Source organism: Scophthalmus maximus, chromosome 12 (genome assembly GCF_022379125.1).
Source record: "Scophthalmus maximus strain ysfricsl-2021 chromosome 12, ASM2237912v1, whole genome shotgun sequence".
In the NCBI taxonomy this organism is placed as follows: Eukaryota; Metazoa; Chordata; class Actinopteri; order Pleuronectiformes; family Scophthalmidae; genus Scophthalmus; species Scophthalmus maximus.
In genome coordinates this window covers 24,581,546-24,600,000 of record NC_061526.1, presented here as the reverse complement: position 1 = coordinate 24,600,000, position 18,455 = coordinate 24,581,546, and the positions used below count along the sequence as shown (strand labels likewise).

The following is an 18,455-nucleotide window of genomic DNA, read 5'->3' as shown; positions in this document are numbered from 1 at the left end:
CGCACGACACGGGTCGGAAACAAACCTGAGTGAGACGTCAGTGTGAACATAACTCTTGTGTAATGTTCGTTGGTTTATTCAACACGTGATCAAATCATAAAACATCTTCAGGCTGGATGTTGAAACAGATCCTTCAGCCACAAGAGAAAAGCTCTGAACGTCCTTTGAGTTTTAAACTGCTGCAGCCAAAACACGTTTCCTTTATGAGCTCATATTTCATATTGATCCGTTGTCAGTTCCTTCCAGATGAAAGTTCCCAGACGCTTCTCGCTCCTGCAGCTGTCGTCGTCTCACGGGCGTCAGTCGGACGGGAAAGGTTCAGTGTTTGTGTTTCTTCGGTGGGAAGTGAAACGCCCGTCCAGGTGCACGAGGCGTCTCTCAGCAGAATCTTCTGTTTTGTTTTGTCTCCGCTCGTTTCCTGGTTCCGTGTCTCTGGCGCTCAGATAAGCCGCTGCCAGGGAAAACCAACAAGTGGGTCCAACGTGGAGGTGAGTTCTCACATTCTGCCCCCGGTTTCCTCCGCGGCAGCGGGACGTCGTCAGGAGGTCGAGGAGCTCGGGTACCAGATCATCAGGTCAGGAGGCCAAAGGTCGAGGAGGGAGGGCATCGTCGGCCCGACAACCGGAGGGGGAGGAGTCAGAACACGTGACACCATGAGCGACATGTAGACACAAACGGAACGACGTGCAACAAACCAAAGGAGCCGGAAACTTAAAGTTCATGTACCAGAAGAGCCGAAGAAGAAGACTGCAGACACAGAGGACGATGAAGACGAAGGAGGAGGAGGAGGAGAAGAACAGGACTTTAAATTCTCAATGTCTGTCCAAGAAACCAAAAATACAATCTATATGTTTTTACCATTATAAGAATTTCTGCCAACAACACAAATCAAAACAACTGTCAGAAACACGGATGGCTCCATGTATCAGTGGCATCTGGCCAGTGGAAGAATCTGATTGTCTGGTACCTTGTTGGGGTCAAGAGAGTTCATTTAAAGGATGTTTCTGTGGACTGAACTCTTCTTCTCTCTGTGTTGGTGTGAACGCAGCAGAGGAGAGAGAATCTGCAGCCGAGGGAAAATGAAGCTGTTTCTTCTGCGCCAATGTTTTTCCTCTCTGCGAAATGACCCTGGGCCCTCGGCCGCCGCCGCACGGTTCAACTACCAGATCTCAGATAAGGCCGATGTCCAACAACACGACGCTCCTCCACAAAGTGTCTCTTTGAGTCCGAGCTGCATGGGAACCATTAGAGAAACGTATACCGAGTAAATATATAGAGAGGACGGTCGGCCGGCTGATCAGATGGGAACCGCGGAGCCGACGTGACCCGATACCTGCGTAATTGACCTCCTCTCCCAGAGTAATAATCCATTTCACGGTTTATGTTTTAAGTGGAGAATTGAGTAATTCTTTGCTTCGTGTTTGTTCAGCAGCTCCGGGTCAGCGCTCTGCTGCGTGTGGTCATTCCCTCCACAGTTTATAATACTGCCTGTGTAAATCGCTCTTTGAAGCTGAAGGAACATTTCTCTGTATCCGGTTTACGGAGCAGCTCTCCGGCTGCGTTTGAACCTTTCTGGAGCGAGATCTCTACTTGTGTCATGTAAACCTGGACATTCCCTGGGAGGTTGTCAGAGGAGGAAGAGGGAGTCAGCCCTTTTCCACGAAGGCCAAGGCAAACATTTCCTTTATTGAGGAACAGTATCTGCTGATGTGAGTTCTGTTCGTTGCTCCGCTATAAAGAGCCACTGTCTGAATCAAAGAGGTATTGATGCAGGAACTCGACCGCCGGCTTGGAGGCGTTCTGCCTTTTGTGCTGCTCATAATTAATCATTTCAATGCATGAGGAGAAAAAAAAGAGGGAAACCCCCCAAAAAACTGGAGCTGGAGCGAGTTGACGGCTGTTTGTGTTCGGATCCAACGCTTCCACACCGAAGGACGTTTCAGTCTTTTACAACCTGGATCAGATTCTGTAGTTTTGGCCTCGACTCCAGTTGGATTTGATAATATTTTAACTTCCAGACTTTATAGCTGCAGATCTGAGGAAATTAATGTGATTTACGTTTCTGTAAAAAATCCTGTAAAAGAGGCAGCAGCATAAACGATCATTAGCATTTAGTGGCTACGGCTCCTTGACGACGAGCCAGCGGCTAAAACTGGATATAAACAGGATGTGATTGATGATGCTAACGAGATAATTGAAGTTCCTTTGTTTGATTCAGCTTTGCTAGGAAACGTTAGCGTTAGCAGCTGTTTACTTAGCAAACTGTCAGAAACATCCATCTTCTGTCTCCACAGGTGAAAACAACATGGATGATAACTCTCGTCTTCTTCTATGTCTATTGTTTCTACTGGAATTAGCATGCTAACCAGCTAGCCCAAGGCCATGTTGTCTCTTTCCTATTGCGAGTCACTGTAGCGTCCGTTAGCTCCATTAGCAAAATGGAACTGAGCTCATAGCTGCGATGCAGGAAGTCGTGTTTACGTTTGTTTGACGTTCTAATGGTTAAGTCACGATAACACCGTTGCTAGGCAACATGGACACTAATATATCGACGTTATACTGTCGCCGTCTAGAAGAGGCTAACAATTAAGCATGCTAGCAGTTGGGTCACAAACTGCAAACACGATAAGACATAACGTCTGTTGTATATTAAACATGTTTAATTTATATTTTCCACAAAACTTCTTCACACGAGCACAGTCTCAGACGAGACATTTTGAGACGCCATCTTGAAGCGCTGAGAGACATTTTCATCAAAAAGACGATTAAGCAGTCGACTCAAGATAATAATAATAATCAAAGTTGTTTGTTGCAGCTCTGTTATGTTCAGACGTGTCAAGTTAAATGCACCTTCACCCACTGATTCATTCTTTATTCTCTCTCTCAGCTGTTCAGTCAAAGTCAGTCATTGTTGTCACAGTATCAGTGGAGTACAGTTGCTGATTGTGCAGACTTCACTACTCTGTGTGAGTGTGAGGGGTCACGGCGAGTGGGAACAGGACGAAGATGTTTTAACATGAAAATCTCGCCTCTTTTTAAAAAAAAACCCCTTCCCACCTTTAAGTGTTAGCAGAGTCGGAGCTGTGTCATCAGTTTCTGCTAAAGCTCCTCTGCTCTCATTCTCTCCGCTCAGCTCGCTTTTCACCATCGCACTCGATCGAAGCACCTGGAACCGCTTCAAGGACTCCGGGCTGGTTCTCCAAGACCAATAAACAAACCCGTTCTGAGGTGAGCCGTCCAAGTGTTCATCAATCTGATAGGTTAAGGACACGTTACGCTGTGGTCCACACCCAGATCCTCTCTGCCCGGCCGCCCGGCCGCCCTCTGGGCCTCGGAGAGACCTGCACATCCTCAGCGAAAGCCTCCAACTTGGCCTCAGTCGAACAGCGGAGAGGCACAAACCACTGACATCACTCCTCGTTTCCAAAACAGGCTGGCAGCCGCGACGTAGGAAAATTAGACAAACTTTAATAAACAAATTGTCAGAGTCTCGGAGGAGCTCTGTTAGTTCGACGCTCACCGAAGCAAGTATTTACCGAGAGCCTCGGCCAGGCGGCTCGACGACGGTGTGGCACTACAATGTGTTTATCATTACGCCATTAAAGGATTAAGGTTCAAGTCCAAATTTGAATGTGAGATTTTCACATGAGACCAAGCAAGTACTTACGAGTCCGTCTGTTTGTGTTGCTTCTTGCACAGAGGGATTTTAGAAACGCTGAGGTCATGATTCCTAATCCCCCCCCCCCCCCCCCCGGTGCAAAACCATCCACCGAGAAACCCTCAGCTGGACACGAACCAAACTATATACACTCCTCATGTTAAATCATCTGCATCTAACTACAGTATAGTTCTTGTGTTGTTTACAGCCTTGTCTAGATTGACAGGTCGCTGATTCAAGAGTCAAAACTCTCGTCAATTCATTAAAAAACTTTTTCCACATCTGCAGAAATATTCCAGAAGACACGAAGCTGCAGCCTCGAACCAAAGACATTCCAGCAATTTTGAATGAAATGTGTGGTTTTACTTTAAAAAGCACATTTAACAAGGAGTTTATCCATTTGTCTGCGGACGACACGACAACGGCATCCACCTGATCAACAACATCCTCGACCTTCAACCCTCAGACAGACGAGGAGAACCTCAGGATGGATGGTCCGTAGTGAGCGACTAGAACGGCACCAGGCCTGAAGCAATGCAAACGAAAGCCACTGACTGAAAGTTAAGGAACAAAGAGAAGTTGTAAGTTTGGATTTGAAGGCCTCGACAGAGTCAGACAGTCTGACAGTCAGTCAGCGGGGAGGGGGTTCCTCAGGGAGGAGGGGGCCCCAGAGGAAAAGGCCCTGCAGCCAGACCGGTTTCTGACCCGGGGGACAGAACAGGAGCCACGTATTCTGAGAACGAAGAGCATAAAGGTCTAAAGAGATCAGACGGGTATGAGGAGCTGCCCAATCGGGATTTTGTCATTAGGAAGCACCTTAAAGTCTGATCTGATACGGACTTGGCGCCAAAGGATGGAAGATAAAACAAGCGTGATGACGTCAAATCGTCTGGATTTGGTTCAGATTCTCTCGAACAAAACCTGACGACGATCAAGAATTAAAGTCTCAGCAGCTGCAGGGAGAGAAAAGTGGATTCCAGCCAGGACGCAGGGAAAAACAGGCGGTGTTGGTCATGTGACTCCGTTACTGTTATTTGATCGATGTTGGGCCAAAGAGCAGCATCTCAGCATCACAGTCTGAATTTAGGAGCAGGAAATGTTTTTGACATCCAGGTTTTCACATCTGTCAGTGACTTGAGAAGCGCCGTCCGCCTTCACAGGAAGATACAGACGAGTATCGTCGGCGTAACTGTGGAAATTAATTCCACGACTGGGTATAATTTGGCCAAGAGTTGAAATATAAAGAGAGAAAAGCAGACGGGCCAAGAACGGAGACCTGTGGAACTCCATATTTCACATCAGAAAAATACTGATGTTGTATTATTAAAGGAAACACAGAATAAGTAAGTAAGACTTTTGGCTCTGGCATGGGTGGAGACGCCAAATTGGTTTTCCAGTCTGTCTCGACATTTGCAGAGAGCTACGGTATCGAAGGTTCACAGAGATGGAATCTGAATATGTAGAGAAAAGAAGATCATTCAGAGGAGCAACAGACTCTGGAGGAAGGAAGAAGGTTTCAAAGATGATCTGCGACTGTATATAAAGATGACGACACGTCTCTTCTTCCTCTCGTCTAAACATGAAGCTTAAATTTCTCAGATTCAGGAGCCGCCATCTTGTGCTGGTGACGTCACACACACTCTCAACCAATCCTGAGTCGGTGTCATCTGTCAATCATCACGTCTCAGCCTCAGTTTTTATATCATCAAATAACTAATGAGAAGCAAAGTGATCAGAAACATGAACACGTGAACAAACACCACCGATAAGAACGAGCTCACGTGACATGAAGGGGGCGGGGCTTAGGACCTGTACTGCAGCAGACACCAGGGGGCGATCAGGAGGATTAGCCGTCATGTCGTCCATCTTTGTTTAATTGGGTCAAACCATCGTTTGCTCCTCAGCTTCACTTCGTGTTCTGTCACGCCGCTGCAGCTCACCGCCGCCATCTTGTTAACTCATGAATGTGACCCATGGTAAAACCCTCGTTGTTATTAATTTAAGTCAAACCAGCCGGGAGATGAATTGGTTTTCAGTACCTGAACCGGTTCCTGTTCCAAACCCTTTCTGGCTCATGACTCTTTCAATCCCAGCGATGTCAGTATGACTTAGAGTTTGTGAACCAGGAGTCGGTCCAAAGAAACGAGCACTTGAAGGATCATTAGAGTCCTGACGAAAACATTACAATTATATTTAACTCTGTGAAACATTTATTTTCTCGTTCCTTTAATCATGTAATGACGCCTCAGATTTATATTTGGATCCTTTGGGCCGGGAGCCGACCCCCGCGCACCTCAACCTCCCGTCAGTCCGCAGCTCGTTACAGTCCCGCGGCTCTGCGGCTCTGCGGCTAACGGTGTGTTAGCGCTCCGGCGCTGTCATCATCCGTCACCCTGAGTCGCGCTGCCTCCAGTAATTCACCCGGCGGTTACTTTCCCGTCAGAAGTGCTCGCTGTAAAACTCCGTTGTGTTTGCTCTGAGTAAATTATACATGTGCAGTATTCATGCTGTGGTTAACCAGCGATGTAAAATCATTTTCTCCCCAAAACCACCGTGTGTCTGTGCCTCGGCGGGTCCATCTCCCGGACTCGCTCCTCACACTGTAAATATGCAGAGTGGATAACGGCCCCATCACTTTGCCGAGCGGGGCAGTTATGTCTCGGGGTACTTGATGCTCAGGAATGCCTGTCAGCTTCTCCGATTTGCATAAGTGAGCAGCCAGCTGACTGGCGCAGGCACAAGGCTTCTCATCATCAGGTTTGGCTGAACAGTTTGTGGCTTTGGGACAGATTCTCAATTAGAAACCAGAGGTAGTGAGGAGGTCAGAGGCCTCAGAGCCTCCGCGTACCTGGACACTTGGAGTAATGAAATATTAAGTCCTGTGAAAGTTATAAAACACACCTCATTTTCTAATGAAACACCTTTTCTTTGACTTTGTCATGATACAAACTAATGTGCAGATCAAGTCTGTGTCTTCGTCCATCTCATTACTTTGTTTAACAGACTCCGTTTCCGACATTTCATAAGAAAAGATGCATTGTTTGTGTCGATTGGTTTTTGGATGATGGCGTCATCTGGGTTGGGGAATATGACGATTGACAGTCGTGTAACATTTTGATAAATACATGTACATGTAGCTCAACGCAATGTTTAATTCAAAATAAAGTTTACATCTTCAGACTCGGGTTTTTGAGATGCTGGATGAACAATTACAGGATTTGATGTAAAGAAATTAGTGTGTTAGAAACATATTGATAGATTTGATTCATTATTAATTTGCACAAGAGAGAGAATTAAGTTTTTCCAACAAAAGGTTAAAAAAAGTCTTAAATTTAACCCTGACCTACATATCTAGGAATTATTGATAAATCCAGCTGGAAAAATGTGATATAAATAATAAATACATTTACTTTATGAAATAATAACGATAATAAGTCGTCATTTGTACTTTGAATGAACATGAAAAAAGAATTGAATTGGATTAAGAATGTTTTCTAAAGTCTTTCATGTAATTTATATTTAAATTGAAACTTTTGGTAATTTTGTAGCCATGCTAACGATGTAGCTTTAGCGATGACTGAAGTTTCTCATGTATCTATTGGATGGGTTGTTATGAAATATTATTCACGCTCCTCAGAGGATGAATCCATCTGACTTTGTCGTGGTTTAAATCACGTAGAACACGAGCTGACGAGTTCTTCTGAGCGATGACTCACATCCTCATATGACGACGATCCGGTCGTCCTAAAGGTCGCGCGGTCGCTCAGACTCTAACAGCGTCTGTCAGCGGCGCCGCGTGTCGGGTTGTAAAGGGCAACGGATCCTCCGACGACCACGACGCTCACGACTCCTCGTTACTCTACAGGAAAAATTAATTAACATGAAACAATAAACAGTAAACAGGAAGTGGTCAGGGTGGCCTGCCTGTTTAAATGTCACCAGAGAAAAGGTCAGCAGGACCGATCATTATAGAATTAATTGAATCGTTACTCTGACACCAACAGTTCCCCACATGGAAAATCATAGCACATTTTATTCAAACGTCATGATGGACACAAAGATGTTTCACCTGATCCGTAGAGACGGTTCATGTAGAACAGACACGTCGGGACGAACCATCCTGGACTCAACCTGTTCCCCCTCCGGCCTCTGGAGGGCGCTGAACAGCACTGAGAAGACACAACAGTTCTCTGACGTCATCATGGAATCAAAAAACCTTCGATCCGACACTTTAACACGAGCTCAAGACCTCGTCCCGCTTCACTGACAGAAATAATACAATTCAGCAACTTTGTCAGATTTCATTTTTACAGAGCAAACAATTAACTGAGGAAATAATCATCAGATGAACCAATGAAGCAGCTGTTGAGATCAGAAGGTGACGGATCACTTGACATCTGACATCTGACAAAACAAATCATCGGGAAATAGTCATCAGATTGATTTGATGATGAAACAATCACTCGTCGAATCAAACCGTACAGGACGACACGGACTCGCTGATGTCTCCTTTTAATTACGGCGCAGTGTAATCAAACACACGTATTGGTGTAACCCTCCTCGGCAGCCGGAGACGACACCGCTCTGACCCACCGGACTCCTGAGCAAACAACCGGAGGTGCAGAGGGTGAAGGCGCTGGAGGACGGCCAGGCGCTGGATGTGCTGATGGGGCGTTTCGCGGCCCCTCTCTGGAGGGAAGGGCCGGCGGGTCTGGAGCACATTAGAGGAGCTAAGCCTTAAAGCCGGCCGATCAGGGCCCGGAGTTCCCTTCCGAGGACAGTAAGTCAGTGTATCACAGATTGGACAGATCAACGCAGAAACATTCCCACAGGGCCACCACCCCGATCACCCAACACACACACACAGGGAAACGCCCAGAGACGTCTCGATCGATCAGGTGCCGACTGGAATCAGCCAATAATCAATACACATGTTGAAGGGGCCGCGATGACGTCGCTCGCCAAGATCTCAACCACCAGACCAGAGGTTGCTAAGTAGTTTGTGAGAGAAGAAAACAAGAGTCAACATCGATGTCGTCTTGACCTCTGGAGACAGAACGTGGTGAGAAAAGGAACTCATGAAGTTTCTGAGAGATTCGAAAACAAACTACCGCGAATGCTAATGTTAGCAATGTAGCGATAGAGCCTGGTCTTGGTGATGTGGTCAGTGTTCCAGCCTGGACTGAGCGACTTTACCAAAGAAGAAAGCGAGAAAAACGTCTTGCTGCCGGTAAAATATCCCTTTGACTCGCTCACCTGCAATTAAAGATATCTTGGACATATAAAGTATCTCGGAGAACACATATGAACGAATGAAGGAATGAATCCCAGTAAGTAAATAAGTAATGTATTAATAGTTGGGTTTAGCTGGAGCAGATCTTTGACAGAAATTTCCTCTGAAATCACAATCTATTTCACATCAGGAAACGAGATTAGGTCTTTAAGAAACTGTTCTGGAGCTTTCGAGCGTATCACATGATCTTCAGTGCTCTGAGATGAAGATCAAGTGACGTGATCAAAAGGTCCAGCAGCTACACAGTGGACGTCATGATGATGATGATGATGCTTTCCAGATTTCTTGGAAGTAATTCCGAGATGACAGAATGTGAAGCCTGAACAAAATACATAAAGACACATTTTTGCTCCTTTTACACAAAATGAATCTAAACGTCTTGTGATGAAAGTGCGGAGCGGCATCAGCTGGAGGCCTGGATCGGGGAACCGGACGGTCTCACCATAACACTGCACATTCCCACAGTAGCACTGGCAGCTATTGTCAACAGGTCGAGGGATTGGAGGTAAGTCCTGCTCTCTTTGTTGTACTGCGGGTGTTTGGCTGACATCTGGATCAACACATCCATGTGGAGAGGCGGGGTGGGACCGGCCGGGGCCACTGATCGCCTCCCACGGGTCTTAGGACCAACAACAGGCTGCGGGCCGAGCGGCCACGGGTGCACCGGGTCCTGCCGCGGGCCTCCAACAACAAACAAGCAGATAAGACGGGATTGAAGGAACGAGGAGATTGGATTCCACCTGATCACCTGCAGGACAATGTCAGCGTCCGCACCCAGTGAGCAGTGTGAACCGAGAGAAATGTAGGTGGGTTGAGACTCTGAATGTGCAGCGGCTGCAGCGTAGAGCAGAGTCACCGACTGTGAGACACAACAGAACAATCGCTTTGATTCAAATTACAATCATGAGCTGCCAGGCGACAAATCACTGCACCGAGAGAATAAAACACGACAGTGACCTTAGAAAGACGTGAACTGAGCAGACGATTCTCTCATGATTAAACCCAAAAAGCAAACTTGTAGAGTGATTAATGTGAAGCTAACGTGAGATAAACCTTGGTCATGATCGCCGGCTCTGACTTTGCAATTAGCTTTTAACCCTAATGACATTTTGTTAACACTAAATTAAATTGGTTGGGATGCTCTGATCCTTAGTTAACTTAGCTTTCTAAGACCCTGGTTCTGAGGTGTATCAGAACCGGGCTCATGGTTCTGAGGTGTATCCATGACGTCCTCGTGAAGCCTATGAGAGTCACAGTCCGTCTCAGGCCTCGTGTCTCTGCATGATGTCATCCCGTCTCAAGTGAAAGTCAATACTTTCAATACTCCTGACGACGATGTGTGTTTCCAATTAAGGGTCAGTAAAACATTCCCATTCATCCCTTCAGTGGCTCCAACCAGCCTCCGCTCACCTCGGCGCTGTCGGTCCCTCCATGTTTCCTTCCTCTCCGAAACGTTCACTCAGATCTGCTCAGGCTAAATCCAGTCCACATGGCGACTGTGTGTAAATGTCAGCGGGCCGACAGACGGAGGTTCAGTCGCAGCCACCAGACACGGCTCTTTTCACCGTGGCCTCCATTAGCGGTGGAGGTCGGCGTCCGAGGACCGAGCGCCCGTCACGTCTGGTCGCTGCGACGTGACGGGCGCTCGGGGACATTTACCGCTCAGGAAATGAGATGATGACGATTTTCACTCAACGAATGGTGAAGTGGAACCTACAGAAACTCAATCCTCTGGGAACACATTACTCTTTCTTACTGCTAACATGGTTTTCAGAAGCTAATGCTTCTCATACGTCTAAAACACAGTTTAGGTATTCTGGACAACACAGATGTGTTCACACCGGCGTCAGTGTCCAGGTGATTAAAAATGGCGGCAGGTGAAGGAGGACGCCGTCATTTCCACCTGGCGGGAAACGGGACATGAACAAGAAGGTTAAACATTCATTTTTCAGGTAATCTCATTTAATGTGTCGATGTCCCGACAGAATTTTTAATTTCTTACAGGCTGGACGACACTTGACGGAGTTTGTATTTACTTTCACATCCTGTGAACATGTGAAGCAGCAGACGTCCGGTCGTCCTGTGACATGAGGCAGATCGTGAGGACGTCTTACGTAAGACGAGAGCCGCTTTCCCCTTTAATTACAACAAGTTATTCATGAGCCATTTCCCCGATTCCTCCCTGGAAGAGTCGCCTCTGTTGTCTGGTCGTTTATTTCAGGAAACGGATGTTCGCCTTCATTAACGACTTGAAGATTTCGTTAACACGTTTAGATTTTCTTCATGAGTTTCTGCCTCGCTGGTCATCCGATGAGCCTCGGGACACATGGCTCATCCGCTGCAGCTTGGCCATGCGAGGAGATTTCCTGGAAGTGAAACTGAGGCTAAATCGGTTAAATTTGTAGAATATGGAAATCGTGTCAGACAGCTCACACCATCGCAAATACATAGATACATATTTCTGTGTTGTTTCTTTTTCAGGTTGTCGAGGAGGGGAGGGACAGAAAACATCTTCACCTCAGGGCGCCTCGCTCATTATCTCGCTATAATGACCTCAAATGACAGAAACCATCTTTGGAAACATTTGTTTAACGTCTACTTTGATATCCCCTCTTCTAGCATGGAGGGGGCGGGGCTTGTGACCTATACTGCAGCCAGACACCAGGGGGCGATCATGAGGATTTGACCACCGCTCAGCGTCTCGGGTCTCAGGTGCGTTCACACCTGTCCACTTGTGGGACGGATGTCGACGCAGGTCTGAAAAGTGTTTTAACTCTGAGTCTTTGAGGAAGCAGCCTCTGATCTCTGAGGGCAGCAGCCAATGGAAAAGACAACGTGTCCGGCGGGACCAATAAAATCTCACACTGCGTTACTCATCTTGGTGAGGCAGCTGTAAACAGAAACCCCTGCGCTCGTGTTTCACTGCAGGACGGACGCAGCACGATATATATTAGGTCATTTAGCCGAGCGCAGGAATCCCATTTAGCAGCTGATAAAAACATTTGGGATGAATGTGCTGGAGCCCGGGGCGGCTCACCTCATCTGGGCCCCGTCACTGAACGCTCTCCACGGAGCCGTTTGGACGGCTGCAGGGGAAAGAGTGGGCAGACGAGACACGCGCAGATGAGCGGGATGAAAGGTGCTGCTGGCCGCACAGTCACACTGGAAAAACCATCGCAGGCTACACGGGCCAGAGAAGAAGAACAGACTGTGCGAGGGCGGGGGCCATATTAATGATCCACTTTATTGCTTTGTACTGTTCAAATTAAGAGCTCAGATTACATGACGGCCGTACATGCTGGACTGGTTCTTCTTCCAGTCGTGGTTTCAGTTACCGTTTCAGTCTGCAGCGACCCGCGGAGAGAGTCGACCCGCCGACTGCTGACTGACGGGGCGGAATCCAACATATCCACCGTTAGGAGTTTTTCGTTTTCTCATTCCACTCAACTTCATGAACTTGATAATAAATATTAAATACAAAGAAGCTTTGGATTGGCTGCTGTTCAGACGATCACAGGCTGATATGTTCATCCTGTGAGTAGGAAAAATTCAAATCAATTTGGAATTCTGATTAATAATTACAACCGTATTGGTAGTTAGCAGAGGTTGAAGGATTTGGAGTTCTACCGGTCAGAGGTTGGCAACACTCACTCTTATGCAACATTAAATAGATCATACTGAATATTTAAGAAACATTTAAAAGAGAACAAATTGAAACAACAATATCTAATCTGAGAAGTTCTTCCAACAACATTTCGGTAAACAAGGTGAAGGATCTGAGTTCTCTTTGGTCTTTGGAACAAAGGACCACATTTTCAAATCCTCCATTTTGAGACCCCATAGATAGATGGATAGATGGATAGATAGATAGATAGATAGATAGATGGATAGATGGATGGATAGATAGATAGATAGATAGATGGATGGATGGATGGATGGATGGATGGATGGATGGATGGATAGATAGATAGATAGATAGATAGATAGATAGATAGATAGATAGATAGATAGATAGATAGATAGATGGATGGATGGACGGACGGACGGACGGACGGACGGACGGACGGACGGACGGACGGACGGACGGACAGACAGACAGACAGACAGACAGACAGACAGACAGACAGACAGATAGATAGATAGATAGATAGATAGACAGATGGATAGATTGAACAAAAATCTGGATGTAAGCAGGAACGTCCTTAACGAGCTTAATGTTGTGATATTTGAATGGTTGAAATCTGTCAACGTTTGCAGGAGCAGTTGGCGACGTAGCAAGATAGCATAAACTTAAAAAAACAATGACGTTGAGTCCAATGAAAATCTTATTTGAATCAGTTATGTGCAGGTTTTCAGTGAAAATATGTTTTTTACAAATTTACAGACAGTTGTATAGTTTAGAACAAGAGACCAGCCTTGGTGGCTATTGGTTTTGCTATAGCAACGGTTGCTATGTTACAGTCACTCTTTGGGGGTGGGGTTTATTATGTCCTATGATGTTTGTAGATCAAAGTGATGGACAGGAAATGAGTATATTTAAACTCCACCTCTGAACATTATTCACTTCACTTTGCTCCAGTTACTAAAGAAGCAAGATGAGTTCAGACGGAGTTCACCGAGAGTTTAAAGCTTAAAGAAGTTTCACAAAAGTTTCTTTCTACAAGACATCACATTCATTTTGCTGCAGCTTTTGTCCAAAGAGACGTACGATCATCGAGGCAGGCCGCATCAAGGGCCTTGCCTTAGGGCTAAGGGCCCACACTGGGATGACCTGGAGTCGAACCCCTGCTGTACCAAAGTCAGAGGTGTAACCCACTGGGCTATAACAGCTAGACATAACACACACAATCAACATGGAGATGTCTCTCACAACGGATCAACAGGACATTTCAGTCCAGACCGTTCGCCCGCTTGTCGAGTCTTTTTTCATGAAGATGACAGCGAAGCAGTGGAACCTGTTGATGTCTGGCAGACCGGACGATGCCACAAAGGTGCAGCTGGCAGAACTTCTGATAAACATAATATCAACCGTGTCGACGGCCCTGGTAAAGGTTCTGGGACTTGAATCCAACTCTGAATCAGAGGAGTGTGTTTGGAAAAGTCTGGGCGACTCGCTCCGTCAAAGTTTTTCACAGGGCAGCTCGAAAAGGTGTGACAGTTTGGATCAACTCACAGACCTGATTGAAAAGGAGGTGAGGGAAAGTGTCAACTCTGGCTTACGTAACAGTGCCGCCTCTGGGGATCCTGAAATGAATCACTTCACTGAACCAAACAAACTGCAGAAAATGATCAGTTGTACCTGCAGAGTGTTGAAGACCTTCGCCGCCAACATCAAAAGCTTGTTCAAGCCTCGACCGCGTAAACAAAGACGCCTGACCACGCCCCCTCAGGCACAGGACCGGTCAGTCAGTCCAAAGACCCAGTTAGACTCTGACTTGTCATCTGTCACTTCTGAGGATTCGATGGCCTTTACTGAGGAGTCGGAAACCATAAAGGTCTCATCAGACGGCAGTGTCGACAGTCAGAAAAGTAAGATAGTCAAGAACGAGATTGACAAGGAGATGCGTGATGTCTTAGAACCTCTTCTGGACGACGTCCCTGATCCGGACTACAACATGCTGCAATCTGAAGTTTCTTCAGAGATCAAAGATGTTGCGGATGAAATTGCTCAGTTGATAACTGATGAGTTCATAATAGATAGCGAGTTGTCTGGAGAGGTAGGGCAGAAGATCAAGAACCTTTTTGAAAAGAATTTTGCCAAAGCATCAATTCTGAAGATACTGATAGAAGTCCAGAACAAATTCCAGAAGGAAACCAAAGTCCAAGACAGACAGGCAATAAAGTCATTGGTGTCCATTCTTGACTCTCTGCTGAAAGAGCAAAAGCAAAACAGTGGAAGTGACAAGTCTGCGTCACAGAGTTTCAATAAACTTTCACGTACAAACATTGCTGAGTTCACACGAGAATTTGCTGATCTCCTCTTCAAGCACGCCTCAGCTGGTTGGATTCCAGATACAGTCATGACTCCAGATACAGTCATGACTCCAGATACAGTCATGACTTCAGATGAAGAGACGACACGTGAGTCTCAAAAAAGCATGTATACAGACATAAAGAACAAAGTCTCACAATTCGTGACATTGCTGAGATGGTGGATCAACAACCAAGTTGCCTCCCACAGGGACAGAGTGACACTCGCTTTAATGGGCAATGAAACATTGGCGACAACTGAGGCCTCAGCGGGGAACGTCGTGGAGGAAGCAAAAGCACAAACAGAAAAACGGACGAAGATGTACGTCAATGTACTCGTGGACCAGGTCATCACAACCATCTATGCGAAAGCAAAAGTGACCTGCACCAGTAGCAACACATTGTACCTAACTCAACAACTGTTTGAGAAAATCTGGGCCGAGGTCAAAGACATCAGCGTAGATACCCCCTCCAAATCCTTCAGAAACCTTGACAAGGCTGTTTTCCAGGACCTGAGTAAGAGGTGGTCCTGTCCAGTGAAGCTACTGGTTTCCATTCGTTTAGGGGAACCAGAAGTTGAGAAGTGCATCGCCTGCTCCATCAGAAGTCGCCTGTACAAAAAACCAAGTGCCATCTGCAGATTCTTCTCCTCCATGAGAAAAGGCTTCTGCAACTGCTTCTCATGAAGAAACGTGACTGACGTCATTGATGTGACACGTACTATTCATTTGTTGTTTTTATTCTAGCTCCAGTCCGGCCTCACATCCAGGTGACCTCCCTCCACTGGTTTCTGTCCTTGAAGGGGTAGAGGCCAGTGGGGTAGGAGGTAACTTAGATCTGGGGCAGGACTCGGGCTAACCTAGGGGTTGGGTATCTTTGTTCTACGTTTTTTCCGATACTAGCAAGGAGGCTAAAACCAATGGGCTTTAGCGTCCGTTGCTAGGGTGTGAGGTTTACAGACACTCGCCATCCTTAGACATGAACAGTGCTGATTCGGAATGACTGATCCACTCGAAGGCGTTGGAGGAGGGGGCGATCAGATGGGCCGTTCCTAAATCAAGTGTATTACCTGTAACAGAGATTTCTTTTTTTTTGTAATTTAACGGGCTCTGGCTGCAATAGACATAGGAAACCAATTTCCCCCCCCCGACAACTTATGACCCAACATTGCGGCAGCCCAGCGGCCCACAACTGGGCCGGCCCATCAGGCATTTGCCAGATTGCCAGTCCGAGCCTGCTCACTAGTATTAGATAAACGAGTTGAAATGTTTCATTCACTCTCTCTCTCTCTCTCTCTCTCCCTTTCTCTAACTCTTTCTCTCTCTCTAACACTCTCTGCCTCCCTCCCTCTCTCTCTCTCTCTCTCATGTATTTACATCGCATGTATGACCTACATGTTCCTCAGCATTAAATGTCTTGGTTGTGAGTTCTTCCTGTTGTCTCCTGATGTAGTGAGGGTTTCCTCCAGTTGCCCCAGTTTACTCCCACATGTGTGAAAAACCATGTAGCCATGAGGCATTGTAATTCAAATTCAAATTCATTAAAAAAGAATAAAAATCAAATTCAAGTGTGTGCTGTCAGATTCATAAATCTTCCACTCAGAGCGGAGCTGTGTTGTCTTACAAGCTAAAATGTGACCGTTTCACTATTTTGGTTGTTGTCCATTTGTGACGTTGTAGTGAACTTTTTGAATGAGGATGAAGAACCACTGCCGACATAGAAGAAGACATCCATCCATCTCCTTCTGTTTATCCGGGATCAGGTGTGCAGGGTGTTCCAGACATCCCTTTCCCCGGCCATGCTCTCCAGCTCCTCCTGGGGGATCTCCAGGTGTTCCCAGGCCTGATGGAGTATGAAGTCTCTCCAGCAAGTTCTTGGTCTAAACTCTAAGTCTCCTCCAAGTTGCACGGGAGGCTGACCAGATGCCTGAACAACCTCAACCGCCCCCTTTCAACTCAAAGTCTGAACTCCCATCCTCATCTCTAAGCTGAGCCCAGACGTCATTTCGGCCGCTTATATTCGCAGTTCTTTGGGTCACTACTCAGAGCTCCTGATCCCAGGTGAGGATCGGAACGCAGATCGACCAGTAAATCTCAGGCAAAGCTCAGCTCCTCTTCACTCTTTGGCCCAAATTACTGCGTCCGCAGCCCCAATCCGCCTGTCGATCCCCCTCTCAATTCTGGCCTCACTCGTGAACAAGACCCAGAGATACTTAAACTCCTTCACTTGGGGCAGCAACTCGCCCGCAACCCTAGGAGAGCAATCCTCTGTTTTCCGGCAGAGAACTGTGGCCTCGGATTTGCTGATCCTCATCGCTGCCGCTTCACACTTTGCTGCAAACCGCTCAAGTCAAGGTCTGGAAGTCAAGGTCTGGAAGTCAAGGTCCGATAAATCCAATAGAACCACATCATCCGCATCTCTATAAATCTGAATCTCCTGAATCTGAAATATTACAGAGTCGTCCATCTTTATTTACAGTCTATGGTTCAGACAGTTCACGTCTTCTTTTTACATTTCAATTGAAGACAGACTAGCTAGGCTAACAGCCTTCCCTGCTTCCAGTGTTTGTGATAAGCTAATGTCGTGGTCTCTCTCTCACAGACGAGTCTGATCCCTCTTCACATGTGACTCCAGGAAACAAGGTACATGAGCGGCGTCTCTGCTGCCGCTCATGTAAGATGATCGGCCTCTTGGGAGATCCTCAGCCGAGTCCCAGGTGACTTATCAATTGTCTGTTCCTTAATCGCGGAGCTTTGCCGAGTGCCTCATTCCCCTGAAGTTGGTCTGAAGACAGACGGGAGCCGTCTGAGTTTAAAAAAACCTGTCAAATGTCAAGTATTCAAAAATCTCGTACAGGGGAAATAAATGATGTGTCATCCCCCCTCGTGTGTGTGTGTGTGTGTGTGTGTGTGTGTGAGAGAGTGTGTGAGAGTGTGTGTGTGTGAGAGTGTGTGAGAGTATGTGTGTGTGTGAGAGAGTGTGTGTGTGTGTGTGTGTGTGTGTGTGTGTGTGTGTGTGTGTGAGTGTGTTTGCGACTCCAGGTGGCCACACCGCCGGTGTCTGGTCCGGACAGACACCGGCGGTGTGGCCACCTGGAGTCGCTCAGCCGGTTCTTTTTCTTACTGGAGCTCCAGGTTCCAACACAGAATCCTCAGAGTGAAGGTCAAAGTGGAGCAGCTGGGACGAGGCCGACCTCGGCCCGGTGAACCAGAACAGAAAACCACCAACAGACTCCAGGTTCTTCCTGTCGGCTGCGGCTCATCTCCGACACCATCTGGCCCTCGAGTATTTTTAGACAGGAAATGTCCCAAAAGGAGCTCATCGATCAACGAGGACCTAAATTTAGTTTGACACGACATCGGCTGCGCACTGACCCTGGACCAGCACCGAGGGGGCGACCCCGAACCTGAACCTGAACCTGAACCTGGAGACGCCACATGTTGAAATCCCATGTGACTGTAGCTTCATTCAGTCTCTTAAAGCTGCAACATGTGACCACTGGAGGGCGCTCTACGTCCTACACACCTGACAAAC

The 18,455-nt window shown here is 46.9% G+C and overlaps 1 long non-coding RNA gene across 1 annotated transcript; it reads right to left on the bottom strand.

Annotated features, from left to right (window-relative positions):
• Positions 1 to 7,739: 7,739 nt before the first annotated feature.
• LOC118291824 lies at positions 7,740 to 12,888 on the bottom strand. Its single transcript, XR_004786762.2, has 3 exons — positions 10,954 to 12,888; positions 10,362 to 10,854; positions 7,740 to 9,810 (listed from the first exon to the last, which is right to left on the bottom strand). It is a non-coding gene; the product is annotated as an uncharacterized LOC118291824 (long non-coding RNA).
• Between the last annotated feature and the right edge of the window lie 5,567 nt (positions 12,889 to 18,455).